Raw genomic sequence first — 23,392 nt, 5'->3', positions numbered from 1 at the left:
CGTGAAATGAAGGGGGCGTGCTGTGTGTCCCTCCTTACCTCTCTCAGTCGTTTCTCGTGCTTGTCGTTTTGATATAGGCCGATTTGAGAGCGTCAGCTCTCGCGTCAGCCGAGCAAAGTCGAGACAAGTCGAGACACACTAAGGGCTGGTATGCAGCGAGTAAGAGGGCGAAAAAACAATAATTTAAGAGCGCGTGGCAAAAGTACTCATACGCGAAATTAAAAGCCTGCTGCGGTGGCCGGGAATCGAACCCGGATCAACTGCTTGGAAGGCAACTATGCTGACCATTACACCACCACCGCACAAGCGAGCGCCGCGCGTCCGCGCTGTGTCGGCTTCCCGCCAGTCGGCAGCGGCCGAAGGTGATCGTACCTGGCAGGCGCATTTCGAGGCAGGCTAGGGGAGCACATCCAGACGCATTCGGACAGCGTATCCGCGCACACTTCGCATCCTTTGGCAAGAGTTGGGCGCCGGCAACGCAAGAGTACGCAGAGGACCGCGTTCTGGCGGCATTTTTAAGCAGAGCAGTGCAGTGCAGGATTCAGCGTCTGCAGCATCTTTTCCACAGAATGCTACGGCGCTTGACGGCAGTCCCACTTTCCCTTGAGACATCTGCGCGGCAAGCAGCGTCAAGTTACCGCTGGCCCGAGCATCGGTGGTTCAGTGGTAGAATGCTCGCCTGCCACGCGGGCGGCCCGGGTTCGATTCCCGGCCGATGCATCATTTTGCTTTTCCCGCGATAATGCTGCCGCGTGGCTTGAGCGCTTGAGATGCACGATCCACAAGAATGTGTAGCTGGATTTCCCTTGAGAAGGACCGAGAACGCAGCACTCGCGGGTCCCCACTAGGACGCTCGCATCATGTTCTACAGACTAGCGTCGGCCTGGCCTCACAAGTTGCTGGGTCCGGGTGCCTCCGAGGCACTGAACTTCAACGACAAGGAGTGCTGCCTATCGTTGCAACAGCAGCAGCAGCACCGCAATCAACTGGGCCGGCAGTGCACGTGTAGCAACAGAACACGTTATCCAGGAAGTACAGTGTCTCTACGTCTAATATTGGGTAAGGTGTTTACCCAGTTTCCAGGACAAGCGGTGCACCCGTGCCTCGGTAGCGCAGTAGGCAGCGCGTAAGTCTCATAATCTTAAGGTCGTGAGTTCGATCCTCACCCGGGGCATTTAATTTTCTGTGACATGGTGGTGCTGTTGCTAGGGCGCCAACGTATTTCTTGTTTGTTATCCACAGCGTTTCAACGCTTCAGCGGGAAAATGTTTACTTCCTGTTATTGCTACTTACAGCTTCCCTTTTCCTCTTCTCCCAGCAGAGCGTGAAGCCAAAAGCATTGCTCTGCGACGTTTGAGGTGCGCGCCTTGCCAGTCAGTATGTGCAAAAATGCTCGCAAAGAGAGGGGGGCGCCGACGCGGCACTCGACACGAAATGCGACAAGCGACCGTACGAACGGTCGAACGAAACGGCCACATCCGGTGTGGTCTAGTGGCTAGGATACCTGGCTTTCACCCAGGAGGCCCGGGTTCGATTCCCGGTACCGGAACGGAATTTTTTCCACACGAATCGTGACAAGTTTGAGCTGTCCGAGCGGCCGTTTCCCGTCCTGCTCGCAATATAGCTACTGTTTCGTGACCGTCAGCAGAATATAGACTAGGGAAGCAGACACACGACGACCATAGAAATGGTGTGCGGCTTCATGCCACCTGTTTCCAGCGTAGGGCTGAGCAACTGCATCTGCCGAGGCCCGCTAGCTCAGTTGGTTAGAGCGTCGTGCTAATAACGCGAAGGTCGTGGGTTCGATCCCCCCACGGGCCACTACTCTTTTCCTACTACGAAAAGGCGGCGCCGATTTCAGCTGGCGAGTGTGGTGACCAAAAGATCATCACCCTGCGTGGAAGTTGATAGAGGATCCGAACCCGACTCGTCGGGGAGCGCTACAGCATTCACTCGGCAATGGCCATAATATCTTGAATACACTGGTTCTCAACCGATAAAGAGAAAATGAAAGAAAATGTCCGATTGCCGATGCGTAACAACTTTGGCCCTTGTCAGTACTTGGGCGGGTGAGCGCATGGGAACACAGGGCGCTATTGGCACTTTTACTTCCTATTTTTGTTTCTCCTTTCTTTTCGGAGCTACAGCCCGATTCGGTCAGGGAGACGCCACCGTGAAATGAAGGGGGCGTGCTGTGTGTCCCTCCTTACCTCTCTCAGTCGTTTCTCGTGCTTGTCGTTTTGATATAGGCCGATTTGAGAGCGTCAGCTCTCGCGTCAGCCGAGCAAAGTCGAGACAAGTCGAGACACACTAAGGGCTGGTATGCAGCGAGTAAGAGGGCGAAAAAACAATAATTTAAGAGCGCGTGGCAAAAGTACTCATACGCGAAATTAAAAGCCTGCTGCGGTGGCCGGGAATCGAACCCGGATCAACTGCTTGGAAGGCAACTATGCTGACCATTACACCACCACCGCACAAGCGAGCGCCGCGCGTCCGCGCTGTGTCGGCTTCCCGCCAGTCGGCAGCGGCCGAAGGTGATCGTACCTGGCAGGCGCATTTCGAGGCAGGCTAGGGGAGCACATCCAGACGCATTCGGACAGCGTATCCGCGCACACTTCGCATCCTTTGGCAAGAGTTGGGCGCCGGCAACGCAAGAGTACGCAGAGGACCGCGTTCTGGCGGCATTTTTAAGCAGAGCAGTGCAGTGCAGGATTCAGCGTCTGCAGCATCTTTTCCACAGAATGCTACGGCGCTTGACGGCAGTCCCACTTTCCCTTGAGACATCTGCGCGGCAAGCAGCGTCAAGTTACCGCTGGCCCGAGCATCGGTGGTTCAGTGGTAGAATGCTCGCCTGCCACGCGGGCGGCCCGGGTTCGATTCCCGGCCGATGCATCATTTTGCTTTTCCCGCGATAATGCTGCCGCGTGGCTTGAGCGCTTGAGATGCACGATCCACAAGAATGTGTAGCTGGATTTCCCTTGAGAAGGACCGAGAACGCAGCACTCGCGGGTCCCCACTAGGACGCTCGCATCATGTTCTACAGACTAGCGTCGGCCTGGCCTCACAAGTTGCTGGGTCCGGGTGCCTCCGAGGCACTGAACTTCAACGACAAGGAGTGCTGCCTATCGTTGCAACAGCAGCAGCAGCACCGCAATCAACTGGGCCGGCAGTGCACGTGTAGCAACAGAACACGTTATCCAGGAAGTACAGTGTCTCTACGTCTAATATTGGGTAAGGTGTTTACCCAGTTTCCAGGACAAGCGGTGCACCCGTGCCTCGGTAGCGCAGTAGGCAGCGCGTAAGTCTCATAATCTTAAGGTCGTGAGTTCGATCCTCACCCGGGGCATTTAATTTTCTGTGACATGGTGGTGCTGTTGCTAGGGCGCCAACGTATTTCTTGTTTGTTATCCACAGCGTTTCAACGCTTCAGCGGGAAAATGTTTACTTCCTGTTATTGCTACTTACAGCTTCCCTTTTCCTCTTCTCCCAGCAGAGCGTGAAGCCAAAAGCATTGCTCTGCGACGTTTGAGGTGCGCGCCTTGCCAGTCAGTATGTGCAAAAATGCTCGCAAAGAGAGGGGGGCGCCGACGCGGCACTCGACACGAAATGCGACAAGCGACCGTACGAACGGTCGAACGAAACGGCCACATCCGGTGTGGTCTAGTGGCTAGGATACCTGGCTTTCACCCAGGAGGCCCGGGTTCGATTCCCGGTACCGGAACGGAATTTTTTCCACACGAATCGTGACAAGTTTGAGCTGTCCGAGCGGCCGTTTCCCGTCCTGCTCGCAATATAGCTACTGTTTCGTGACCGTCAGCAGAATATAGACTAGGGAAGCAGACACACGACGACCATAGAAATGGTGTGCGGCTTCATGCCACCTGTTTCCAGCGTAGGGCTGAGCAACTGCATCTGCCGAGGCCCGCTAGCTCAGTTGGTTAGAGCGTCGTGCTAATAACGCGAAGGTCGTGGGTTCGATCCCCCCACGGGCCACTACTCTTTTCCTACTACGAAAAGGCGGCGCCGATTTCAGCTGGCGAGTGTGGTGACCAAAAGATCATCACCCTGCGTGGAAGTTGATAGAGGATCCGAACCCGACTCGTCGGGGAGCGCTACAGCATTCACTCGGCAATGGCCATAATATCTTGAATACACTGGTTCTCAACCGATAAAGAGAAAATGAAAGAAAATGTCCGATTGCCGATGCGTAACAACTTTGGCCCTTGTCAGTACTTGGGCGGGTGAGCGCATGGGAACACAGGGCGCTATTGGCACTTTTACTTCCTATTTTTGTTTCTCCTTTCTTTTCGGAGCTACAGCCCGATTCGGTCAGGGAGACGCCACCGTGAAATGAAGGGGGCGTGCTGTGTGTCCCTCCTTACCTCTCTCAGTCGTTTCTCGTGCTTGTCGTTTTGATATAGGCCGATTTGAGAGCGTCAGCTCTCGCGTCAGCCGAGCAAAGTCGAGACAAGTCGAGACACACTAAGGGCTGGTATGCAGCGAGTAAGAGGGCGAAAAAACAATAATTTAAGAGCGCGTGGCAAAAGTACTCATACGCGAAATTAAAAGCCTGCTGCGGTGGCCGGGAATCGAACCCGGATCAACTGCTTGGAAGGCAACTATGCTGACCATTACACCACCACCGCACAAGCGAGCACCGCGCGTCCGCGCTGTGTCGGCTTCCCGCCAGTCGGCAGCGGCCGAAGGTGATCGTACCTGGCAGGCGCATTTCGAGGCAGGCTAGGGGAGCACATCCAGACGCATTCGGACAGCGTATCCGCGCACACTTCGCATCCTTTGGCAAGAGTTGGGCGCCGGCAACGCAAGAGTACGCAGAGGACCGCGTTCTGGCGGCATTTTTAAGCAGAGCAGTGCAGTGCAGGATTCAGCGTCTGCAGCATCTTTTCCACAGAATGCTACGGCGCTTGACGGCAGTCCCACTTTCCCTTGAGACATCTGCGCGGCAAGCAGCGTCAAGTTACCGCTGGCCCGAGCATCGGTGGTTCAGTGGTAGAATGCTCGCCTGCCACGCGGGCGGCCCGGGTTCGATTCCCGGCCGATGCATCATTTTGCTTTTCCCGCGATAATGCTGCCGCGTGGCTTGAGCGCTTGAGATGCACGATCCACAAGAATGTGTAGCTGGATTTCCCTTGAGAAGGACCGAGAACGCAGCACTCGCGGGTCCCCACTAGGACGCTCGCATCATGTTCTACAGACTAGCGTCGGCCTGGCCTCACAAGTTGCTGGGTCCGGGTGCCTCCGAGGCACTGAACTTCAACGACAAGGAGTGCTGCCTATCGTTGCAACAGCAGCAGCAGCACCGCAATCAACTGGGCCGGCAGTGCACGTGTAGCAACAGAACACGTTATCCAGGAAGTACAGTGTCTCTACGTCTAATATTGGGTAAGGTGTTTACCCAGTTTCCAGGACAAGCGGTGCACCCGTGCCTCGGTAGCGCAGTAGGCAGCGCGTAAGTCTCATAATCTTAAGGTCGTGAGTTCGATCCTCACCCGGGGCATTTAATTTTCTGTGACATGGTGGTGCTGTTGCTAGGGCGCCAACGTATTTCTTGTTTGTTATCCACAGCGTTTCAACGCTTCAGCGGGAAAATGTTTACTTCCTGTTATTGCTACTTACAGCTTCCCTTTTCCTCTTCTCCCAGCAGAGCGTGAAGCCAAAAGCATTGCTCTGCGACGTTTGAGGTGCGCGCCTTGCCAGTCAGTATGTGCAAAAATGCTCGCAAAGAGAGGGGGGCGCCGACGCGGCACTCGACACGAAATGCGACAAGCGACCGTACGAACGGTCGAACGAAACGGCCACATCCGGTGTGGTCTAGTGGCTAGGATACCTGGCTTTCACCCAGGAGGCCCGGGTTCGATTCCCGGTACCGGAACGGAATTTTTTCCACACGAATCGTGACAAGTTTGAGCTGTCCGAGCGGCCGTTTCCCGTCCTGCTCGCAATATAGCTACTGTTTCGTGACCGTCAGCAGAATATAGACTAGGGAAGCAGACACACGACGACCATAGAAATGGTGTGCGGCTTCATGCCACCTGTTTCCAGCGTAGGGCTGAGCAACTGCATCTGCCGAGGCCCGCTAGCTCAGTTGGTTAGAGCGTCGTGCTAATAACGCGAAGGTCGTGGGTTCGATCCCCCCACGGGCCACTACTCTTTTCCTACTACGAAAAGGCGGCGCCGATTTCAGCTGGCGAGTGTGGTGACCAAAAGATCATCACCCTGCGTGGAAGTTGATAGAGGATCCGAACCCGACTCGTCGGGGAGCGCTACAGCATTCACTCGGCAATGGCCATAATATCTTGAATACACTGGTTCTCAACCGATAAAGAGAAAATGAAAGAAAATGTCCGATTGCCGATGCGTAACAACTTTGGCCCTTGTCAGTACTTGGGCGGGTGAGCGCATGGGAACACAGGGCGCTATTGGCACTTTTACTTCCTATTTTTGTTTCTCCTTTCTTTTCGGAGCTACAGCCCGATTCGGTCAGGGAGACGCCACCGTGAAATGAAGGGGGCGTGCTGTGTGTCCCTCCTTACCTCTCTCAGTCGTTTCTCGTGCTTGTCGTTTTGATATAGGCCGATTTGAGAGCGTCAGCTCTCGCGTCAGCCGAGCAAAGTCGAGACAAGTCGAGACACACTAAGGGCTGGTATGCAGCGAGTAAGAGGGCGAAAAAACAATAATTTAAGAGCGCGTGGCAAAAGTACTCATACGCGAAATTAAAAGCCTGCTGCGGTGGCCGGGAATCGAACCCGGATCAACTGCTTGGAAGGCAACTATGCTGACCATTACACCACCACCGCACAAGCGAGCACCGCGCGTCCGCGCTGTGTCGGCTTCCCGCCAGTCGGCAGCGGCCGAAGGTGATCGTACCTGGCAGGCGCATTTCGAGGCAGGCTAGGGGAGCACATCCAGACGCATTCGGACAGCGTATCCGCGCACACTTCGCATCCTTTGGCAAGAGTTGGGCGCCGGCAACGCAAGAGTACGCAGAGGACCGCGTTCTGGCGGCATTTTTAAGCAGAGCAGTGCAGTGCAGGATTCAGCGTCTGCAGCATCTTTTCCACAGAATGCTACGGCGCTTGACGGCAGTCCCACTTTCCCTTGAGACATCTGCGCGGCAAGCAGCGTCAAGTTACCGCTGGCCCGAGCATCGGTGGTTCAGTGGTAGAATGCTCGCCTGCCACGCGGGCGGCCCGGGTTCGATTCCCGGCCGATGCATCATTTTGCTTTTCCCGCGATAATGCTGCCGCGTGGCTTGAGCGCTTGAGATGCACGATCCACAAGAATGTGTAGCTGGATTTCCCTTGAGAAGGACCGAGAACGCAGCACTCGCGGGTCCCCACTAGGACGCTCGCATCATGTTCTACAGACTAGCGTCGGCCTGGCCTCACAAGTTGCTGGGTCCGGGTGCCTCCGAGGCACTGAACTTCAACGACAAGGAGTGCTGCCTATCGTTGCAACAGCAGCAGCAGCACCGCAATCAACTGGGCCGGCAGTGCACGTGTAGCAACAGAACACGTTATCCAGGAAGTACAGTGTCTCTACGTCTAATATTGGGTAAGGTGTTTACCCAGTTTCCAGGACAAGCGGTGCACCCGTGCCTCGGTAGCGCAGTAGGCAGCGCGTAAGTCTCATAATCTTAAGGTCGTGAGTTCGATCCTCACCCGGGGCATTTAATTTTCTGTGACATGGTGGTGCTGTTGCTAGGGCGCCAACGTATTTCTTGTTTGTTATCCACAGCGTTTCAACGCTTCAGCGGGAAAATGTTTACTTCCTGTTATTGCTACTTACAGCTTCCCTTTTCCTCTTCTCCCAGCAGAGCGTGAAGCCAAAAGCATTGCTCTGCGACGTTTGAGGTGCGCGCCTTGCCAGTCAGTATGTGCAAAAATGCTCGCAAAGAGAGGGGGGCGCCGACGCGGCACTCGACACGAAATGCGACAAGCGACCGTACGAACGGTCGAACGAAACGGCCACATCCGGTGTGGTCTAGTGGCTAGGATACCTGGCTTTCACCCAGGAGGCCCGGGTTCGATTCCCGGTACCGGAACGGAATTTTTTCCACACGAATCGTGACAAGTTTGAGCTGTCCGAGCGGCCGTTTCCCGTCCTGCTCGCAATATAGCTACTGTTTCGTGACCGTCAGCAGAATATAGACTAGGGAAGCAGACACACGACGACCATAGAAATGGTGTGCGGCTTCATGCCACCTGTTTCCAGCGTAGGGCTGAGCAACTGCATCTGCCGAGGCCCGCTAGCTCAGTTGGTTAGAGCGTCGTGCTAATAACGCGAAGGTCGTGGGTTCGATCCCCCCACGGGCCACTACTCTTTTCCTACTACGAAAAGGCGGCGCCGATTTCAGCTGGCGAGTGTGGTGACCAAAAGATCATCACCCTGCGTGGAAGTTGATAGAGGATCCGAACCCGACTCGTCGGGGAGCGCTACAGCATTCACTCGGCAATGGCCATAATATCTTGAATACACTGGTTCTCAACCGATAAAGAGAAAATGAAAGAAAATGTCCGATTGCCGATGCGTAACAACTTTGGCCCTTGTCAGTACTTGGGCGGGTGAGCGCATGGGAACACAGGGCGCTATTGGCACTTTTACTTCCTATTTTTGTTTCTCCTTTCTTTTCGGAGCTACAGCCCGATTCGGTCAGGGAGACGCCACCGTGAAATGAAGGGGGCGTGCTGTGTGTCCCTCCTTACCTCTCTCAGTCGTTTCTCGTGCTTGTCGTTTTGATATAGGCCGATTTGAGAGCGTCAGCTCTCGCGTCAGCCGAGCAAAGTCGAGACAAGTCGAGACACACTAAGGGCTGGTATGCAGCGAGTAAGAGGGCGAAAAAACAATAATTTAAGAGCGCGTGGCAAAAGTACTCATACGCGAAATTAAAAGCCTGCTGCGGTGGCCGGGAATCGAACCCGGATCAACTGCTTGGAAGGCAACTATGCTGACCATTACACCACCACCGCACAAGCGAGCACCGCGCGTCCGCGCTGTGTCGGCTTCCCGCCAGTCGGCAGCGGCCGAAGGTGATCGTACCTGGCAGGCGCATTTCGAGGCAGGCTAGGGGAGCACATCCAGACGCATTCGGACAGCGTATCCGCGCACACTTCGCATCCTTTGGCAAGAGTTGGGCGCCGGCAACGCAAGAGTACGCAGAGGACCGCGTTCTGGCGGCATTTTTAAGCAGAGCAGTGCAGTGCAGGATTCAGCGTCTGCAGCATCTTTTCCACAGAATGCTACGGCGCTTGACGGCAGTCCCACTTTCCCTTGAGACATCTGCGCGGCAAGCAGCGTCAAGTTACCGCTGGCCCGAGCATCGGTGGTTCAGTGGTAGAATGCTCGCCTGCCACGCGGGCGGCCCGGGTTCGATTCCCGGCCGATGCATCATTTTGCTTTTCCCGCGATAATGCTGCCGCGTGGCTTGAGCGCTTGAGATGCACGATCCACAAGAATGTGTAGCTGGATTTCCCTTGAGAAGGACCGAGAACGCAGCACTCGCGGGTCCCCACTAGGACGCTCGCATCATGTTCTACAGACTAGCGTCGGCCTGGCCTCACAAGTTGCTGGGTCCGGGTGCCTCCGAGGCACTGAACTTCAACGACAAGGAGTGCTGCCTATCGTTGCAACAGCAGCAGCAGCACCGCAATCAACTGGGCCGGCAGTGCACGTGTAGCAACAGAACACGTTATCCAGGAAGTACAGTGTCTCTACGTCTAATATTGGGTAAGGTGTTTACCCAGTTTCCAGGACAAGCGGTGCACCCGTGCCTCGGTAGCGCAGTAGGCAGCGCGTAAGTCTCATAATCTTAAGGTCGTGAGTTCGATCCTCACCCGGGGCATTTAATTTTCTGTGACATGGTGGTGCTGTTGCTAGGGCGCCAACGTATTTCTTGTTTGTTATCCACAGCGTTTCAACGCTTCAGCGGGAAAATGTTTACTTCCTGTTATTGCTACTTACAGCTTCCCTTTTCCTCTTCTCCCAGCAGAGCGTGAAGCCAAAAGCATTGCTCTGCGACGTTTGAGGTGCGCGCCTTGCCAGTCAGTATGTGCAAAAATGCTCGCAAAGAGAGGGGGGCGCCGACGCGGCACTCGACACGAAATGCGACAAGCGACCGTACGAACGGTCGAACGAAACGGCCACATCCGGTGTGGTCTAGTGGCTAGGATACCTGACTTTCACCCAGGAGGCCCGGGTTCGATTCCCGGTACCGGAACGGAATTTTTTCCACACGAATCGTGACAAGTTTGAGCTGTCCGAGCGGCCGTTTCCCGTCCTGCTCGCAATATAGCTACTGTTTCGTGACCGTCAGCAGAATATAGACTAGGGAAGCAGACACACGACGACCATAGAAATGGTGTGCGGCTTCATGCCACCTGTTTCCAGCGTAGGGCTGAGCAACTGCATCTGCCGAGGCCCGCTAGCTCAGTTGGTTAGAGCGTCGTGCTAATAACGCGAAGGTCGTGGGTTCGATCCCCCCACGGGCCACTACTCTTTTCCTACTACGAAAAGGCGGCGCCGATTTCAGCTGGCGAGTGTGGTGACCAAAAGATCATCACCCTGCGTGGAAGTTGATAGAGGATCCGAACCCGACTCGTCGGGGAGCGCTACAGCATTCACTCGGCAATGGCCATAATATCTTGAATACACTGGTTCTCAACCGATAAAGAGAAAATGAAAGAAAATGTCCGATTGCCGATGCGTAACAACTTTGGCCCTTGTCAGTACTTGGGCGGGTGAGCGCATGGGAACACAGGGCGCTATTGGCACTTTTACTTCCTATTTTTGTTTCTCCTTTCTTTTCGGAGCTACAGCCCGATTCGGTCAGGGAGACGCCACCGTGAAATGAAGGGGGCGTGCTGTGTGTCCCTCCTTACCTCTCTCAGTCGTTTCTCGTGCTTGTCGTTTTGATATAGGCCGATTTGAGAGCGTCAGCTCTCGCGTCAGCCGAGCAAAGTCGAGACAAGTCGAGACACACTAAGGGCTGGTATGCAGCGAGTAAGAGGGCGAAAAAACAATAATTTAAGAGCGCGTGGCAAAAGTACTCATACGCGAAATTAAAAGCCTGCTGCGGTGGCCGGGAATCGAACCCGGATCAACTGCTTGGAAGGCAACTATGCTGACCATTACACCACCACCGCACAAGCGAGCACCGCGCGTCCGCGCTGTGTCGGCTTCCCGCCAGTCGGCAGCGGCCGAAGGTGATCGTACCTGGCAGGCGCATTTCGAGGCAGGCTAGGGGAGCACATCCAGACGCATTCGGACAGCGTATCCGCGCACACTTCGCATCCTTTGGCAAGAGTTGGGCGCCGGCAACGCAAGAGTACGCAGAGGACCGCGTTCTGGCGGCATTTTTAAGCAGAGCAGTGCAGTGCAGGATTCAGCGTCTGCAGCATCTTTTCCACAGAATGCTACGGCGCTTGACGGCAGTCCCACTTTCCCTTGAGACATCTGCGCGGCAAGCAGCGTCAAGTTACCGCTGGCCCGAGCATCGGTGGTTCAGTGGTAGAATGCTCGCCTGCCACGCGGGCGGCCCGGGTTCGATTCCCGGCCGATGCATCATTTTGCTTTTCCCGCGATAATGCTGCCGCGTGGCTTGAGCGCTTGAGATGCACGATCCACAAGAATGTGTAGCTGGATTTCCCTTGAGAAGGACCGAGAACGCAGCACTCGCGGGTCCCCACTAGGACGCTCGCATCATGTTCTACAGACTAGCGTCGGCCTGGCCTCACAAGTTGCTGGGTCCGGGTGCCTCCGAGGCACTGAACTTCAACGACAAGGAGTGCTGCCTATCGTTGCAACAGCAGCAGCAGCACCGCAATCAACTGGGCCGGCAGTGCACGTGTAGCAACAGAACACGTTATCCAGGAAGTACAGTGTCTCTACGTCTAATATTGGGTAAGGTGTTTACCCAGTTTCCAGGACAAGCGGTGCACCCGTGCCTCGGTAGCGCAGTAGGCAGCGCGTAAGTCTCATAATCTTAAGGTCGTGAGTTCGATCCTCACCCGGGGCATTTAATTTTCTGTGACATGGTGGTGCTGTTGCTAGGGCGCCAACGTATTTCTTGTTTGTTATCCACAGCGTTTCAACGCTTCAGCGGGAAAATGTTTACTTCCTGTTATTGCTACTTACAGCTTCCCTTTTCCTCTTCTCCCAGCAGAGCGTGAAGCCAAAAGCATTGCTCTGCGACGTTTGAGGTGCGCGCCTTGCCAGTCAGTATGTGCAAAAATGCTCGCAAAGAGAGGGGGGCGCCGACGCGGCACTCGACACGAAATGCGACAAGCGACCGTACGAACGGTCGAACGAAACGGCCACATCCGGTGTGGTCTAGTGGCTAGGATACCTGGCTTTCACCCAGGAGGCCCGGGTTCGATTCCCGGTACCGGAACGGAATTTTTTCCACACGAATCGTGACAAGTTTGAGCTGTCCGAGCGGCCGTTTCCCGTCCTGCTCGCAATATAGCTACTGTTTCGTGACCGTCAGCAGAATATAGACTAGGGAAGCAGACACACGACGACCATAGAAATGGTGTGCGGCTTCATGCCACCTGTTTCCAGCGTAGGGCTGAGCAACTGCATCTGCCGAGGCCCGCTAGCTCAGTTGGTTAGAGCGTCGTGCTAATAACGCGAAGGTCGTGGGTTCGATCCCCCCACGGGCCACTACTCTTTTCCTACTACGAAAAGGCGGCGCCGATTTCAGCTGGCGAGTGTGGTGACCAAAAGATCATCACCCTGCGTGGAAGTTGATAGAGGATCCGAACCCGACTCGTCGGGGAGCGCTACAGCATTCACTCGGCAATGGCCATAATATCTTGAATACACTGGTTCTCAACCGATAAAGAGAAAATGAAAGAAAATGTCCGATTGCCGATGCGTAACAACTTTGGCCCTTGTCAGTACTTGGGCGGGTGAGCGCATGGGAACACAGGGCGCTATTGGCACTTTTACTTCCTATTTTTGTTTCTCCTTTCTTTTCGGAGCTACAGCCCGATTCGGTCAGGGAGACGCCACCGTGAAATGAAGGGGGCGTGCTGTGTGTCCCTCCTTACCTCTCTCAGTCGTTTCTCGTGCTTGTCGTTTTGATATAGGCCGATTTGAGAGCGTCAGCTCTCGCGTCAGCCGAGCAAAGTCGAGACAAGTCGAGACACACTAAGGGCTGGTATGCAGCGAGTAAGAGGGCGAAAAAACAATAATTTAAGAGCGCGTGGCAAAAGTACTCATACGCGAAATTAAAAGCCTGCTGCGGTGGCCGGGAATCGAACCCGGATCAACTGCTTGGAAGGCAACTATGCTGACCATTACACCACCACCGCACAAGCGAGCACCGCGCGTCCGCGCTGTGTCGGCTTCCCGCCAGTCGGCAGCGGCCGAAGGTGATCGTACCTGGCAGGCGCATTTCGAGGCAGGCTAGGGGAGCACATCCAGACGCATTCGGACAGCGTATCCGCGCACACTTCGCATCCTTTGGCAAGAGTTGGGCGCCGGCAACGCAAGAGTACGCAGAGGACCGCGTTCTGGCGGCATTTTTAAGCAGAGCAGTGCAGTGCAGGATTCAGCGTCTGCAGCATCTTTTCCACAGAATGCTACGGCGCTTGACGGCAGTCCCACTTTCCCTTGAGACATCTGCGCGGCAAGCAGCGTCAAGTTACCGCTGGCCCGAGCATCGGTGGTTCAGTGGTAGAATGCTCGCCTGCCACGCGGGCGGCCCGGGTTCGATTCCCGGCCGATGCATCATTTTGCTTTTCCCGCGATAATGCTGCCGCGTGGCTTGAGCGCTTGAGATGCACGATCCACAAGAATGTGTAGCTGGATTTCCCTTGAGAAGGACCGAGAACGCAGCACTCGCGGGTCCCCACTAGGACGCTCGCATCATGTTCTACAGACTAGCGTCGGCCTGGCCTCACAAGTTGCTGGGTCCGGGTGCCTCCGAGGCACTGAACTTCAACGACAAGGAGTGCTGCCTATCGTTGCAACAGCAGCAGCAGCACCGCAATCAACTGGGCCGGCAGTGCACGTGTAGCAACAGAACACGTTATCCAGGAAGTACAGTGTCTCTACGTCTAATATTGGGTAAGGTGTTTACCCAGTTTCCAGGACAAGCGGTGCACCCGTGCCTCGGTAGCGCAGTAGGCAGCGCGTAAGTCTCATAATCTTAAGGTCGTGAGTTCGATCCTCACCCGGGGCATTTAATTTTCTGTGACATGGTGGTGCTGTTGCTAGGGCGCCAACGTATTTCTTGTTTGTTATCCACAGCGTTTCAACGCTTCAGCGGGAAAATGTTTACTTCCTGTTATTGCTACTTACAGCTTCCCTTTTCCTCTTCTCCCAGCAGAGCGTGAAGCCAAAAGCATTGCTCTGCGACGTTTGAGGTGCGCGCCTTGCCAGTCAGTATGTGCAAAAATGCTCGCAAAGAGAGGGGGGCGCCGACGCGGCACTCGACACGAAATGCGACAAGCGACCGTACGAACGGTCGAACGAAACGGCCACATCCGGTGTGGTCTAGTGGCTAGGATACCTGGCTTTCACCCAGGAGGCCCGGGTTCGATTCCCGGTACCGGAACGGAATTTTTTCCACACGAATCGTGACAAGTTTGAGCTGTCCGAGCGGCCGTTTCCCGTCCTGCTCGCAATATAGCTACTGTTTCGTGACCGTCAGCAGAATATAGACTAGGGAAGCAGACACACGACGACCATAGAAATGGTGTGCGGCTTCATGCCACCTGTTTCCAGCGTAGGGCTGAGCAACTGCATCTGCCGAGGCCCGCTAGCTCAGTTGGTTAGAGCGTCGTGCTAATAACGCGAAGGTCGTGGGTTCGATCCCCCCACGGGCCACTACTCTTTTCCTACTACGAAAAGGCGGCGCCGATTTCAGCTGGCGAGTGTGGTGACCAAAAGATCATCACCCTGCGTGGAAGTTGATAGAGGATCCGAACCCGACTCGTCGGGGAGCGCTACAGCATTCACTCGGCAATGGCCATAATATCTTGAATACACTGGTTCTCAACCGATAAAGAGAAAATGAAAGAAAATGTCCGATTGCCGATGCGTAACAACTTTGGCCCTTGTCAGTACTTGGGCGGGTGAGCGCATGGGAACACAGGGCGCTATTGGCACTTTTACTTCCTATTTTTGTTTCTCCTTTCTTTTCGGAGCTACAGCCCGATTCGGTCAGGGAGACGCCACCGTGAAATGAAGGGGGCGTGCTGTGTGTCCCTCCTTACCTCTCTCAGTCGTTTCTCGTGCTTGTCGTTTTGATATAGGCCGATTTGAGAGCGTCAGCTCTCGCGTCAGCCGAGCAAAGTCGAGACAAGTCGAGACACACTAAGGGCTGGTATGCAGCGAGTAAGAGGGCGAAAAAACAATAATTTAAGAGCGCGTGGCAAAAGTACTCATACGCGAAATTAAAAGCCTGCTGCGGTGGCCGGGAATCGAACCCGGATCAACTGCTTGGAAGGCAACTATGCTGACCATTACACCACCACCGCACAAGCGAGCACCGCGCGTCCGCGCTGTGTCGGCTTCCCGCCAGTCGGCAGCGGCCGAAGGTGATCGTACCTGGCAGGCGCATTTCGAGGCAGGCTAGGGGAGCACATCCAGACGCATTCGGACAGCGTATCCGCGCACACTTCGCATCCTTTGGCAAGAGTTGGGCGCCGGCAACGCAAGAGTACGCAGAGGACCGCGTTCTGGCGGCATTTTTAAGCAGAGCAGTGCAGTGCAGGATTCAGCGTCTGCAGCATCTTTTCCACAGAATGCTACGGCGCTTGACGGCAGTCCCACTTTCCCTTGAGACATCTGCGCGGCAAGCAGCGTCAAGTTACCGCTGGCCCGAGCATCGGTGGTTCAGTGGTAGAATGCTCGCCTGCCACGCGGGCGGCCCGGGTTCGATTCCCGGCCGATGCATCATTTTGCTTTTCCCGCGATAATGCTGCCGCGTGGCTTGAGCGCTTGAGATGCACGATCCACAAGAATGTGTAGCTGGATTTCCCTTGAGAAGGACCGAGAACGCAGCACTCGCGGGTCCCCACTAGGACGCTCGCATCATGTTCTACAGACTAGCGTCGGCCTGGCCTCACAAGTTGCTGGGTCCGGGTGCCTCCGAGGCACTGAACTTCAACGACAAGGAGTGCTGCCTATCGTTGCAACAGCAGCAGCAGCACCGCAATCAACTGGGCCGGCAGTGCACGTGTAGCAACAGAACACGTTATCCAGGAAGTACAGTGTCTCTACGTCTAATATTGGGTAAGGTGTTTACCCAGTTTCCAGGACAAGCGGTGCACCCGTGCCTCGGTAGCGCAGTAGGCAGCGCGTAAGTCTCATAATCTTAAGGTCGTGAGTTCGATCCTCACCCGGGGCATTTAATTTTCTGTGACATGGTGGTGCTGTTGCTAGGGCGCCAACGTATTTCTTGTTTGTTATCCACAGCGTTTCAACGCTTCAGCGGGAAAATGTTTACTTCCTGTTATTGCTACTTACAGCTTCCCTTTTCCTCTTCTCCCAGCAGAGCGTGAAGCCAAAAGCATTGCTCTGCGACGTTTGAGGTGCGCGCCTTGCCAGTCAGTATGTGCAAAAATGCTCGCAAAGAGAGGGGGGCGCCGACGCGGCACTCGACACGAAATGCGACAAGCGACCGTACGAACGGTCGAACGAAACGGCCACATCCGGTGTGGTCTAGTGGCTAGGATACCTGGCTTTCACCCAGGAGGCCCGGGTTCGATTCCCGGTACCGGAACGGAATTTTTTCCACACGAATCGTGACAAGTTTGAGCTGTCCGAGCGGCCGTTTCCCGTCCTGCTCGCAATATAGCTACTGTTTCGTGACCGTCAGCAGAATATAGACTAGGGAAGCAGACACACGACGACCATAGAAATGGTGTGCGGCTTCATGCCACCTGTTTCCAGCGTAGGGCTGAGCAACTGCATCTGCCGAGGCCCGCTAGCTCAGTTGGTTAGAGCGTCGTGCTAATAACGCGAAGGTCGTGGGTTCGATCCCCCCACGGGCCACTACTCTTTTCCTACTACGAAAAGGCGGCGCCGATTTCAGCTGGCGAGTGTGGTGACCAAAAGATCATCACCCTGCGTGGAAGTTGATAGAGGATCCGAACCCGACTCGTCGGGGAGCGCTACAGCATTCACTCGGCAATGGCCATAATATCTTGAATACACTGGTTCTCAACCGATAAAGAGAAAATGAAAGAAAATGTCCGATTGCCGATGCGTAACAACTTTGGCCCTTGTCAGTACTTGGGCGGGTGAGCGCATGGGAACACAGGGCGCTATTGGCACTTTTACTTCCTATTTTTGTTTCTCCTTTCTTTTCGGAGCTACAGCCCGATTCGGTCAGGGAGACGCCACCGTGAAATGAAGGGGGCGTGCTGTGTGTCCCTCCTTACCTCTCTCAGTCGTTTCTCGTGCTTGTCGTTTTGATATAGGCCGATTTGAGAGCGTCAGCTCTCGCGTCAGCCGAGCAAAGTCGAGACAAGTCGAGACACACTAAGGGCTGGTATGCAGCGAGTAAGAGGGCGAAAAAACAATAATTTAAGAGCGCGTGGCAAAAGTACTCATACGCGAAATTAAAAGCCTGCTGCGGTGGCCGGGAATCGAACCCGGATCAACTGCTTGGAAGGCAACTATGCTGACCATTACACCACCACCGCACAAGCGAGCACCGCGCGTCCGCGCTGTGTCGGCTTCCCGCCAGTCGGCAGCGGCCGAAGGTGATCGTACCTGGCAGGCGCATTTCGAGGCAGGCTAGGGGAGCACATCCAGACGCATTCGGACAGCGTATCCGCGCACACTTCGCATCCTTTGGCAAGAGTTGGGCGCCGGCAACGCAAGAGTACGCAGAGGACCGCGTTCTGGCGGCATTTTTAAGCAGAGCAGTGCAGTGCAGGATTCAGCGTCTGCAGCATCTTTTCCACAGAATGCTACGGCGCTTGACGGCAGTCCCACTTTCCCTTGAGACATCTGCGCGGCAAGCAGCGTCAAGTTACCGCTGGCCCGAGCATCGGTGGTTCAGTGGTAGAATGCTCGCCTGCCACGCGGGCGGCCCGGGTTCGATTCCCGGCCGATGCATCATTTTGCTTTTCCCGCGATAATGCTGCCGCGTGGCTTGAGCGCTTGAGATGCACGATCCACAAGAATGTGTAGCTGGATTTCCCTTGAGAAGGACCGAGAACGCAGCACTCGCGGGTCCCCACTAGGACGCTCGCATCATGTTCTACAGACTAGCGTCGGCCTGGCCTCACAAGTTGCTGGGTCCGGGTGCCTCCGAGGCACTGAACTTCAACGACAAGGAGTGCTGCCTATCGTTGCAACAGCAGCAGCAGCACCGCAATCAACTGGGCCGGCAGTGCACGTGTAGCAACAGAACACGTTATCCAGGAAGTACAGTGTCTCTACGTCTAATATTGGGTAAGGTGTTTACCCAGTTTCCAGGACAAGCGGTGCACCCGTGCCTCGGTAGCGCAGTAGGCAGCGCGTAAGTCTCATAATCTTAAGGTCGTGAGTTCGATCCTCACCCGGGGCATTTAATTTTCTGTGACATGGTGGTGCTGTTGCTAGGGCGCCAACGTATTTCTTGTTTGTTATCCACAGCGTTTCAACGCTTCAGCGGGAAAATGTTTACTTCCTGTTATTGCTACTTACAGCTTCCCTTTTCCTCTTCTCCCAGCAGAGCGTGAAGCCAAAAGCATTGCTCTGCGACGTTTGAGGTGCGCGCCTTGCCAGTCAGTATGTGCAAAAATGCTCGCAAAGAGAGGGGGGCGCCGACGCGGCACTCGACACGAAATGCGACAAGCGACCGTACGAACGGTCGAACGAAACGGCCACATCCGGTGTGGTCTAGTGGCTAGGATACCTGGCTTTCACCCAGGAGGCCCGGGTTCGATTCCCGGTACCGGAACGGAATTTTTTCCACACGAATCGTGACAAGTTTGAGCTGTCCGAGCGGCCGTTTCCCGTCCTGCTCGCAATATAGCTACTGTTTCGTGACCGTCAGCAGAATATAGACTAGGGAAGCAGACACACGACGACCATAGAAATGGTGTGCGGCTTCATGCCACCTGTTTCCAGCGTAGGGCTGAGCAACTGCATCTGCTGAGGCCCGCTAGCTCAGTTGGTTAGAGCGTCGTGCTAATAACGCGAAGGTCGTGGGTTCGATCCCCCCACGGGCCACTACTCTTTTCCTACTACGAAAAGGCGGCGCCGATTTCAGCTGGCGAGTGTGGTGACCAAAAGATCATCACCCTGCGTGGAAGTTGATAGAGGATCCGAACCCGACTCGTCGGGGAGCGCTACAGCATTCACTCGGCAATGGCCATAATATCTTGAATACACTGGTTCTCAACCGATAAAGAGAAAATGAAAGAAAATGTCCGATTGCCGATGCGTAACAACTTTGGCCCTTGTCAGTACTTGGGCGGGTGAGCGCATGGGAACACAGGGCGCTATTGGCACTTTTACTTCCTATTTTTGTTTCTCCTTTCTTTTCGGAGCTACAGCCCGATTCGGTCAGGGAGACGCCACCGTGAAATGAAGGGGGCGTGCTGTGTGTCCCTCCTTACCTCTCTCAGTCGTTTCTCGTGCTTGTCGTTTTGATATAGGCCGATTTGAGAGCGTCAGCTCTCGCGTCAGCCGAGCAAAGTCGAGACAAGTCGAGACACACTAAGGGCTGGTATGCAGCGAGTAAGAGGGCGAAAAAACAATAATTTAAGAGCGCGTGGCAAAAGTACTCATACGCGAAATTAAAAGCCTGCTGCGGTGGCCGGGAATCGAACCCGGATCAACTGCTTGGAAGGCAACTATGCTGACCATTACACCACCACCGCACAAGCGAGCGCCGCGCGTCCGCGCTGTGTCGGCTTCCCGCCAGTCGGCAGCGGCCGAAGGTGATCGTACCTGGCAGGCGCATTTCGAGGCAGGCTAGGGGAGCACATCCAGACGCATTCGGACAGCGTATCCGCGCACACTTCGCATCCTTTGGCAAGAGTTGGGCGCCGGCAACGCAAGAGTACGCAGAGGACCGCGTTCTGGCGGCATTTTTAAGCAGAGCAGTGCAGTGCAGGATTCAGCGTCTGCAGCATCTTTTCCACAGAATGCTACGGCGCTTGACGGCAGTCCCACTTTCCCTTGAGACATCTGCGCGGCAAGCAGCGTCAAGTTACCGCTGGCCCGAGCATCGGTGGTTCAGTGGTAGAATGCTCGCCTGCCACGCGGGCGGCCCGGGTTCGATTCCCGGCCGATGCATCATTTTGCTTTTCCCGCGATAATGCTGCCGCGTGGCTTGAGCGCTTGAGATGCACGATCCACAAGAATGTGTAGCTGGATTTCCCTTGAGAAGGACCGAGAACGCAGCACTCGCGGGTCCCCACTAGGACGCTCGCATCATGTTCTACAGACTAGCGTCGGCCTGGCCTCACAAGTTGCTGGGTCCGGGTGCCTCCGAGGCACTGAACTTCAACGACAAGGAGTGCTGCCTATCGTTGCAACAGCAGCAGCAGCACCGCAATCAACTGGGCCGGCAGTGCACGTGTAGCAACAGAACACGTTATCCAGGAAGTACAGTGTCTCTACGTCTAATATTGGGTAAGGTGTTTACCCAGTTTCCAGGACAAGCGGTGCACCCGTGCCTCGGTAGCGCAGTAGGCAGCGCGTAAGTCTCATAATCTTAAGGTCGTGAGTTCGATCCTCACCCGGGGCATTTAATTTTCTGTGACATGGTGGTGCTGTTGCTAGGGCGCCAACGTATTTCTTGTTTGTTATCCACAGCGTTTCAACGCTTCAGCGGGAAAATGTTTACTTCCTGTTATTGCTACTTACAGCTTCCCTTTTCCTCTTCTCCCAGCAGAGCGTGAAGCCAAAAGCATTGCTCTGCGACGTTTGAGGTGCGCGCCTTGCCAGTCAGTATGTGCAAAAATGCTCGCAAAGAGAGGGGGGCGCCGACGCGGCACTCGACACGAAATGCGACAAGCGACCGTACGAACGGTCGAACGAAACGGCCACATCCGGTGTGGTCTAGTGGCTAGGATACCTGGCTTTCACCCAGGAGGCCCGGGTTCGATTCCCGGTACCGGAACGGAATTTTTTCCACACGAATCGTGACAAGTTTGAGCTGTCCGAGCGGCCGTTTCCCGTCCTGCTCGCAATATAGCTACTGTTTCGTGACCGTCAGCAGAATATAGACTAGGGAAGCAGACACACGACGACCATAGAAATGGTGTGCGGCTTCATGCCACCTGTTTCCAGCGTAGGGCTGAGCAACTGCATCTGCCGAGGCCCGCTAGCTCAGTTGGTTAGAGCGTCGTGCTAATAACGCGAAGGTCGTGGGTTCGATCCCCCCACGGGCCACTACTCTTTTCCTACTACGAAAAGGCGGCGCCGATTTCAGCTGGCGAGTGTGGTGACCAAAAGATCATCACCCTGCGTGGAAGTTGATAGAGGATCCGAACCCGACTCGTCGGGGAGCGCTACAGCATTCACTCGGCAATGGCCATAATATCTTGAATACACTGGTTCTCAACCGATAAAGAGAAAATGAAAGAAAATGTCCGATTGCCGATGCGTAACAACTTTGGCCCTTGTCAGTACTTGGGCGGGTGAGCGCATGGGAACACAGGGCGCTATTGGCACTTTTACTTCCTATTTTTGTTTCTCCTTTCTTTTCGGAGCTACAGCCCGATTCGGTCAGGGAGACGCCACCGTGAAATGAAGGGGGCGTGCTGTGTGTCCCTCCTTACCTCTCTCAGTCGTTTCTCGTGCTTGTCGTTTTGATATAGGCCGATTTGAGAGCGTCAGCTCTCGCGTCAGCCGAGCAAAGTCGAGACAAGTCGAGACACACTAAGGGCTGGTATGCAGCGAGTAAGAGGGCGAAAAAACAATAATTTAAGAGCGCGTGGCAAAAGTACTCATACGCGAAATTAAAAGCCTGCTGCGGTGGCCGGGAATCGAACCCGGATCAACTGCTTGGAAGGCAACTATGCTGACCATTACACCACCACCGCACAAGCGAGCACCGCGCGTCCGCGCTGTGTCGGCTTCCCGCCAGTCGGCAGCGGCCGAAGGTGATCGTACCTGGCAGGCGCATTTCGAGGCAGGCTAGGGGAGCACATCCAGACGCATTCGGACAGCGTATCCGCGCACACTTCGCATCCTTTGGCAAGAGTTGGGCGCCGGCAACGCAAGAGTACGCAGAGGACCGCGTTCTGGCGGCATTTTTAAGCAGAGCAGTGCAGTGCAGGATTCAGCGTCTGCAGCATCTTTTCCACAGAATGCTACGGCGCTTGACGGCAGTCCCACTTTCCCTTGAGACATCTGCGCGGCAAGCAGCGTCAAGTTACCGCTGGCCCGAGCATCGGTGGTTCAGTGGTAGAATGCTCGCCTGCCACGCGGGCGGCCCGGGTTCGATTCCCGGCCGATGCATCATTTTGCTTTTCCCGCGATAATGCTGCCGCGTGGCTTGAGCGCTTGAGATGCACGATCCACAAGAATGTGTAGCTGGATTTCCCTTGAGAAGGACCGAGAACGCAGCACTCGCGGGTCCCCACTAGGACGCTCGCATCATGTTCTACAGACTAGCGTCGGCCTGGCCTCACAAGTTGCTGGGTCCGGGTGCCTCCGAGGCACTGAACTTCAACGACAAGGAGTGCTGCCTATCGTTGCAACAGCAGCAGCAGCACCGCAATCAACTGGGCCGGCAGTGCACGTGTAGCAACAGAACACGTTATCCAGGAAGTACAGTGTCTCTACGTCTAATATTGGGTAAGGTGTTTACCCAGTTTCCAGGACAAGCGGTGCACCCGTGCCTCGGTAGCGCAGTAGGCAGCGCGTAAGTCTCATAATCTTAAGGTCGTGAGTTCGATCCTCACCCGGGGCATTTAATTTTCTGTGACATGGTGGTGCTGTTGCTAGGGCGCCAACGTATTTCTTGTTTGTTATCCACAGCGTTTCAACGCTTCAGCGGGAAAATGTTTACTTCCTGTTATTGCTACTTACAGCTTCCCTTTTCCTCTTCTCCCAGCAGAGCGTGAAGCCAAAAGCATTGCTCTGCGACGTTTGAGGTGCGCGCCTTGCCAGTCAGTATGTGCAAAGATGCTCGCAAAGAGAGGGGGGCGCCGACGCGGCACTCGACACGAAATGCGACAAGCGACCGTACGAACGGTCGAACGAAACGGCCACATCCGGTGTGGTCTAGTGGCTAGGATACCTGGCTTTCACCCAGGAGGCCCGGGTTCGATACCCGGTACCGGAACGGAATTTTTTCCACACGAATCGTGACAAGTTTGAGCTGTCCGAGCGGCCGTTTCCCGTCCTGCTCGCAATATAGCTACTGTTTCGTGACCGTCAGCAGAATATAGACTAGGGAAGCAGACAC

At 55.1% G+C, this 23,392-nt stretch overlaps 54 non-coding genes across 54 annotated transcripts; 43 read left to right on the top strand and 11 right to left on the bottom strand.

Annotated features, from left to right (window-relative positions):
- Window positions 1-230: 230 nt before the first annotated feature.
- Trnag-ucc lies at window positions 231-302 on the bottom strand. The gene has a single exon. It is a non-coding gene; the product is annotated as a tRNA-Gly (tRNA).
- A 347-nt stretch (window positions 303-649) lies between these two features.
- On the top strand, window positions 650-720 carry Trnag-gcc. The gene has a single exon. It is a non-coding gene; the product is annotated as a tRNA-Gly (tRNA).
- Window positions 721-1,101: 381 nt separating this feature from the next.
- On the top strand, window positions 1,102-1,174 carry Trnam-cau. The gene has a single exon. It is a non-coding gene; the product is annotated as a tRNA-Met (tRNA).
- A 303-nt stretch (window positions 1,175-1,477) lies between these two features.
- Window positions 1,478-1,549, top strand: Trnae-uuc. Its single transcript has one exon. It is a non-coding gene; the product is annotated as a tRNA-Glu (tRNA).
- A 198-nt stretch (window positions 1,550-1,747) lies between these two features.
- On the top strand, window positions 1,748-1,821 carry Trnai-aau. Its single transcript has one exon. It is a non-coding gene; the product is annotated as a tRNA-Ile (tRNA).
- A 581-nt stretch (window positions 1,822-2,402) lies between these two features.
- On the bottom strand, window positions 2,403-2,474 carry Trnag-ucc. The gene has a single exon. It is a non-coding gene; the product is annotated as a tRNA-Gly (tRNA).
- A 347-nt stretch (window positions 2,475-2,821) lies between these two features.
- Window positions 2,822-2,892, top strand: Trnag-gcc. Its single transcript has one exon. It is a non-coding gene; the product is annotated as a tRNA-Gly (tRNA).
- Window positions 2,893-3,273: 381 nt separating this feature from the next.
- Window positions 3,274-3,346, top strand: Trnam-cau. The gene has a single exon. It is a non-coding gene; the product is annotated as a tRNA-Met (tRNA).
- Window positions 3,347-3,649: 303 nt separating this feature from the next.
- Window positions 3,650-3,721, top strand: Trnae-uuc. Its single transcript has one exon. It is a non-coding gene; the product is annotated as a tRNA-Glu (tRNA).
- Window positions 3,722-3,919: 198 nt separating this feature from the next.
- Trnai-aau lies at window positions 3,920-3,993 on the top strand. Its single transcript has one exon. It is a non-coding gene; the product is annotated as a tRNA-Ile (tRNA).
- A 581-nt stretch (window positions 3,994-4,574) lies between these two features.
- Trnag-ucc lies at window positions 4,575-4,646 on the bottom strand. The gene has a single exon. It is a non-coding gene; the product is annotated as a tRNA-Gly (tRNA).
- A 347-nt stretch (window positions 4,647-4,993) lies between these two features.
- On the top strand, window positions 4,994-5,064 carry Trnag-gcc. Its single transcript has one exon. It is a non-coding gene; the product is annotated as a tRNA-Gly (tRNA).
- Window positions 5,065-5,445: 381 nt separating this feature from the next.
- On the top strand, window positions 5,446-5,518 carry Trnam-cau. Its single transcript has one exon. It is a non-coding gene; the product is annotated as a tRNA-Met (tRNA).
- A 303-nt stretch (window positions 5,519-5,821) lies between these two features.
- Trnae-uuc lies at window positions 5,822-5,893 on the top strand. Its single transcript has one exon. It is a non-coding gene; the product is annotated as a tRNA-Glu (tRNA).
- Window positions 5,894-6,091: 198 nt separating this feature from the next.
- On the top strand, window positions 6,092-6,165 carry Trnai-aau. Its single transcript has one exon. It is a non-coding gene; the product is annotated as a tRNA-Ile (tRNA).
- Window positions 6,166-6,746: 581 nt separating this feature from the next.
- Trnag-ucc lies at window positions 6,747-6,818 on the bottom strand. The gene has a single exon. It is a non-coding gene; the product is annotated as a tRNA-Gly (tRNA).
- A 347-nt stretch (window positions 6,819-7,165) lies between these two features.
- On the top strand, window positions 7,166-7,236 carry Trnag-gcc. Its single transcript has one exon. It is a non-coding gene; the product is annotated as a tRNA-Gly (tRNA).
- Window positions 7,237-7,617: 381 nt separating this feature from the next.
- On the top strand, window positions 7,618-7,690 carry Trnam-cau. The gene has a single exon. It is a non-coding gene; the product is annotated as a tRNA-Met (tRNA).
- Window positions 7,691-7,993: 303 nt separating this feature from the next.
- On the top strand, window positions 7,994-8,065 carry Trnae-uuc. The gene has a single exon. It is a non-coding gene; the product is annotated as a tRNA-Glu (tRNA).
- A 198-nt stretch (window positions 8,066-8,263) lies between these two features.
- On the top strand, window positions 8,264-8,337 carry Trnai-aau. Its single transcript has one exon. It is a non-coding gene; the product is annotated as a tRNA-Ile (tRNA).
- A 581-nt stretch (window positions 8,338-8,918) lies between these two features.
- Window positions 8,919-8,990, bottom strand: Trnag-ucc. Its single transcript has one exon. It is a non-coding gene; the product is annotated as a tRNA-Gly (tRNA).
- A 347-nt stretch (window positions 8,991-9,337) lies between these two features.
- On the top strand, window positions 9,338-9,408 carry Trnag-gcc. The gene has a single exon. It is a non-coding gene; the product is annotated as a tRNA-Gly (tRNA).
- Window positions 9,409-9,789: 381 nt separating this feature from the next.
- On the top strand, window positions 9,790-9,862 carry Trnam-cau. Its single transcript has one exon. It is a non-coding gene; the product is annotated as a tRNA-Met (tRNA).
- Window positions 9,863-10,165: 303 nt separating this feature from the next.
- On the top strand, window positions 10,166-10,237 carry Trnae-uuc. Its single transcript has one exon. It is a non-coding gene; the product is annotated as a tRNA-Glu (tRNA).
- A 198-nt stretch (window positions 10,238-10,435) lies between these two features.
- Window positions 10,436-10,509, top strand: Trnai-aau. The gene has a single exon. It is a non-coding gene; the product is annotated as a tRNA-Ile (tRNA).
- Window positions 10,510-11,090: 581 nt separating this feature from the next.
- Trnag-ucc lies at window positions 11,091-11,162 on the bottom strand. The gene has a single exon. It is a non-coding gene; the product is annotated as a tRNA-Gly (tRNA).
- A 347-nt stretch (window positions 11,163-11,509) lies between these two features.
- Window positions 11,510-11,580, top strand: Trnag-gcc. Its single transcript has one exon. It is a non-coding gene; the product is annotated as a tRNA-Gly (tRNA).
- Window positions 11,581-11,961: 381 nt separating this feature from the next.
- On the top strand, window positions 11,962-12,034 carry Trnam-cau. Its single transcript has one exon. It is a non-coding gene; the product is annotated as a tRNA-Met (tRNA).
- Window positions 12,035-12,337: 303 nt separating this feature from the next.
- On the top strand, window positions 12,338-12,409 carry Trnae-uuc. The gene has a single exon. It is a non-coding gene; the product is annotated as a tRNA-Glu (tRNA).
- A 198-nt stretch (window positions 12,410-12,607) lies between these two features.
- Window positions 12,608-12,681, top strand: Trnai-aau. The gene has a single exon. It is a non-coding gene; the product is annotated as a tRNA-Ile (tRNA).
- A 581-nt stretch (window positions 12,682-13,262) lies between these two features.
- Window positions 13,263-13,334, bottom strand: Trnag-ucc. The gene has a single exon. It is a non-coding gene; the product is annotated as a tRNA-Gly (tRNA).
- A 347-nt stretch (window positions 13,335-13,681) lies between these two features.
- Window positions 13,682-13,752, top strand: Trnag-gcc. Its single transcript has one exon. It is a non-coding gene; the product is annotated as a tRNA-Gly (tRNA).
- A 381-nt stretch (window positions 13,753-14,133) lies between these two features.
- On the top strand, window positions 14,134-14,206 carry Trnam-cau. Its single transcript has one exon. It is a non-coding gene; the product is annotated as a tRNA-Met (tRNA).
- A 303-nt stretch (window positions 14,207-14,509) lies between these two features.
- Trnae-uuc lies at window positions 14,510-14,581 on the top strand. Its single transcript has one exon. It is a non-coding gene; the product is annotated as a tRNA-Glu (tRNA).
- Window positions 14,582-14,779: 198 nt separating this feature from the next.
- On the top strand, window positions 14,780-14,853 carry Trnai-aau. Its single transcript has one exon. It is a non-coding gene; the product is annotated as a tRNA-Ile (tRNA).
- A 581-nt stretch (window positions 14,854-15,434) lies between these two features.
- Window positions 15,435-15,506, bottom strand: Trnag-ucc. The gene has a single exon. It is a non-coding gene; the product is annotated as a tRNA-Gly (tRNA).
- Window positions 15,507-15,853: 347 nt separating this feature from the next.
- Window positions 15,854-15,924, top strand: Trnag-gcc. The gene has a single exon. It is a non-coding gene; the product is annotated as a tRNA-Gly (tRNA).
- A 381-nt stretch (window positions 15,925-16,305) lies between these two features.
- Trnam-cau lies at window positions 16,306-16,378 on the top strand. The gene has a single exon. It is a non-coding gene; the product is annotated as a tRNA-Met (tRNA).
- A 303-nt stretch (window positions 16,379-16,681) lies between these two features.
- Window positions 16,682-16,753, top strand: Trnae-uuc. Its single transcript has one exon. It is a non-coding gene; the product is annotated as a tRNA-Glu (tRNA).
- Window positions 16,754-16,951: 198 nt separating this feature from the next.
- Window positions 16,952-17,025, top strand: Trnai-aau. Its single transcript has one exon. It is a non-coding gene; the product is annotated as a tRNA-Ile (tRNA).
- A 581-nt stretch (window positions 17,026-17,606) lies between these two features.
- Trnag-ucc lies at window positions 17,607-17,678 on the bottom strand. Its single transcript has one exon. It is a non-coding gene; the product is annotated as a tRNA-Gly (tRNA).
- A 347-nt stretch (window positions 17,679-18,025) lies between these two features.
- Window positions 18,026-18,096, top strand: Trnag-gcc. The gene has a single exon. It is a non-coding gene; the product is annotated as a tRNA-Gly (tRNA).
- A 381-nt stretch (window positions 18,097-18,477) lies between these two features.
- Window positions 18,478-18,550, top strand: Trnam-cau. Its single transcript has one exon. It is a non-coding gene; the product is annotated as a tRNA-Met (tRNA).
- Window positions 18,551-18,853: 303 nt separating this feature from the next.
- Window positions 18,854-18,925, top strand: Trnae-uuc. Its single transcript has one exon. It is a non-coding gene; the product is annotated as a tRNA-Glu (tRNA).
- A 198-nt stretch (window positions 18,926-19,123) lies between these two features.
- Window positions 19,124-19,197, top strand: Trnai-aau. The gene has a single exon. It is a non-coding gene; the product is annotated as a tRNA-Ile (tRNA).
- Window positions 19,198-19,778: 581 nt separating this feature from the next.
- Window positions 19,779-19,850, bottom strand: Trnag-ucc. The gene has a single exon. It is a non-coding gene; the product is annotated as a tRNA-Gly (tRNA).
- Window positions 19,851-20,197: 347 nt separating this feature from the next.
- Trnag-gcc lies at window positions 20,198-20,268 on the top strand. Its single transcript has one exon. It is a non-coding gene; the product is annotated as a tRNA-Gly (tRNA).
- Window positions 20,269-20,649: 381 nt separating this feature from the next.
- Trnam-cau lies at window positions 20,650-20,722 on the top strand. Its single transcript has one exon. It is a non-coding gene; the product is annotated as a tRNA-Met (tRNA).
- Window positions 20,723-21,025: 303 nt separating this feature from the next.
- On the top strand, window positions 21,026-21,097 carry Trnae-uuc. The gene has a single exon. It is a non-coding gene; the product is annotated as a tRNA-Glu (tRNA).
- Window positions 21,098-21,295: 198 nt separating this feature from the next.
- Trnai-aau lies at window positions 21,296-21,369 on the top strand. Its single transcript has one exon. It is a non-coding gene; the product is annotated as a tRNA-Ile (tRNA).
- Window positions 21,370-21,950: 581 nt separating this feature from the next.
- On the bottom strand, window positions 21,951-22,022 carry Trnag-ucc. The gene has a single exon. It is a non-coding gene; the product is annotated as a tRNA-Gly (tRNA).
- A 347-nt stretch (window positions 22,023-22,369) lies between these two features.
- On the top strand, window positions 22,370-22,440 carry Trnag-gcc. The gene has a single exon. It is a non-coding gene; the product is annotated as a tRNA-Gly (tRNA).
- A 381-nt stretch (window positions 22,441-22,821) lies between these two features.
- Trnam-cau lies at window positions 22,822-22,894 on the top strand. Its single transcript has one exon. It is a non-coding gene; the product is annotated as a tRNA-Met (tRNA).
- A 303-nt stretch (window positions 22,895-23,197) lies between these two features.
- Trnae-uuc lies at window positions 23,198-23,269 on the top strand. The gene has a single exon. It is a non-coding gene; the product is annotated as a tRNA-Glu (tRNA).
- The last annotated feature ends 123 nt before the right edge of the window (window positions 23,270-23,392 follow it).

The sequence above is a fragment of the Schistocerca piceifrons genome, unplaced genomic scaffold (genome assembly GCF_021461385.2).
Source record: "Schistocerca piceifrons isolate TAMUIC-IGC-003096 unplaced genomic scaffold, iqSchPice1.1 HiC_scaffold_598, whole genome shotgun sequence".
NCBI lineage: Eukaryota > Metazoa > Arthropoda > Insecta > Orthoptera > Acrididae > Schistocerca > Schistocerca piceifrons.
Note: the sequence above shows the minus strand (reverse complement) of the source record. Positions and strands in the feature narration are given on the sequence as shown.